Source organism: Schistocerca gregaria, unplaced genomic scaffold, assembly GCF_023897955.1.
Source record: "Schistocerca gregaria isolate iqSchGreg1 unplaced genomic scaffold, iqSchGreg1.2 ptg000526l, whole genome shotgun sequence".
In the NCBI taxonomy this organism is placed as follows: domain Eukaryota; kingdom Metazoa; phylum Arthropoda; class Insecta; order Orthoptera; family Acrididae; genus Schistocerca; species Schistocerca gregaria.
The window spans coordinates 8,280,508-8,282,920 of record NW_026061925.1 but is presented as its reverse complement, the minus strand read 5'-3'; positions in this window follow the sequence as shown (position 1 = coordinate 8,282,920).

Sequence of the window (2,413 nt, the reverse complement as noted above, 5' to 3'; positions counted from 1 at the left end):
TTTGCATGAAAGGAGGACTAGCAGCCGAAGTGCACGGGAGAATGTGAAAAGTGTGGTCATATGTAGTAAAAACCTGAGAAAACCGTCCGTTTTCGTCATTTGTTATCGAATCGACTTAAAGCCAGATCGTCACATTTGCCGCTCTTCTCTCTGAGACGGTTGTACTTATCGTTTGCAAAGCTATGTCGCGTGCTGCGGTATGCGGAGACACAAAAAGCTCCATAGTAGAACACAGATGAAACTTCTAAGTTGATGTAATAGCCAGTAAGAAGTAGTACAATGGAAGCTTTAGGTATCGATTATTGACTTTTTTCCCTTCTTTGGTGCCCTGGACATGAGCTAGGAACTTAAGATTTTGCATGAAAGGAGGACTAGCAGCCGCGATGCACGGGAGAATGTGAAAAGTATTCATATGTAGTAAACACCTGAGAAATCCGTCCGTTTTCGTCATATGTTATCGAATCGACTTAAAGCCAGATCGTCACATTGGATACTCTTCTCTCTGAAACGGTTGTACTTATCGTCTGCAAAGCTGTGTGGCGTGCTGCGGTATGCGGAGATACTAAAAGCACCATAGTGGAACACAGATGAAGCTTCTAAGTTGATGTAATAGCCAGTAAGAAGTAGTACAATTCAAGTTTTAGGTATCGATTATTGACTTTTTACCCTTCTTTGGTGCCTTGGACATGAGCTAGGAACTTACGATTTTGCATGAAAGGATGACTAGCAGCCGCGTTGCACGGGAGAATGTGAAAAGTGTTCATATGTAGAAAATACCTGAGAAATCCGTCCGCTATCGGCATTTGTTACCGAATCGAATTAAAGCCACATCGTCACATTGGACGCACTTCTGTCTTAATCGGTTACATTTATCGTCTGCGAAGGTATGTCGCGTGCTGCGGTATGCGGAGACACTAAAAGCACCATAGTAGAACACAGATGAAGCTTCTAAGTTGATGTAATAACCAATAAGAAGTAGTACAATTCAAGTTTTAGTTATCAATTAATGACTTTTTAGCTGGCTTTGGTGCCTTGGACATGAACTAGGACCTTAACATTTTGCATGAAAGGAGGACTAGCAGCCGAAGTGCACGGGAGAATGTGAAAAGTGTGGTCATATGTAGTAAAAACCTGAGAAAACCGTCCGTTTTCGTCATTTGTTATCGAATCGACCTAAAGCCAGATCGTCACATTGGCCGCACTTCTGTCTGAAACGGTTACATTTATTGTCTGCAAAGCTATGTCGCGTGCTGCGGTATGTGGAGGCAATAAAAGCACCATAGTAGAACACAGATGAAGCTTCTAAGTTGATGTAATAGCCAGTAAGAAGTAGTACAATTCAAGTTTTAGTTATCGATTATTGACTTTTTAGCTGGCTTTGGTGCCTAAGACATGAGCTAGGACCTTAACATTTTGCATGAATGGAGGACTAGCAGCCGCGTTGCACGGGAGAATGTGAAAAGTGTTCATATGTAGTAGAAACCTGAGAAATCCGTCCGTTTTCGTCATTTGTTATCGAATCGACTTAGAGCCAGATCGTCACATTGGCCGCTCTTCTCTCTGAGACGGTTGTACTTATCGTCTGCAAAGCTATGTAGCGTGCTGCGGTATGCAGAGACACTAAAAGCTGTATAGTAGAACACAGATGAAACTTCTAAGTTGATGTAATAGCCAGTAAGAAGTAGTACAATGGAAGCTTTAGGTATCGATTATTGACTTTTTAGCTGGCTTTCGTGCCATGGACATGAACTAGGACCTTTACATTTTGCATGAAAGGAGGACTAGCAGCCGAAGTGCACGGGAGAATGTGATAAGTGTTCATATGTAGTAAAAACCTGAGAAATCCGTCCGTTTTAGTCATTTATTATCGAATTGACTTAAAGCCAGATCGTCATATTGGCCGCTCTTCTCTCTGAAATGGTTATACTTATCGCCTGCAAAGCTATGTCGCGTGCTGCCGTATGCGGAGACACTAAAAGCACCATAGTAGAACACAGATGAAGCTTCTAAGTTGATGTAATTGCCAGTAAGAAGTATTACAATTCAAGTTTTTAGCTGGCTTTGGTGTATTGGACATGAGCTAGGACCTTAACATTTTGCATGAAAGGCGGACTAGCAGCCGAGTTGCACGGTAGAATGTGAAAAGTGTTCATATTTAGTAAAAACCTGAGAAATCCGTCCGTTTTCGTCATTTGTTATCGACTCGACTTAAAGCCAGGTCGTCACATTGGCCGCACTTCTGTCTGAAACGGTTACATTTATTGTCTGTAAACCTATGTCGCGTGCTGCGGTATGTGGAGACACTAAAAGCACCATAGTAGAACACAGATGAAGCTTCTAAGTTGATGTAATAGCCAGTAAGAAGTAGTACAATTCATGTTTTAGATATCGATTATCGACATTTTAGCTGGCT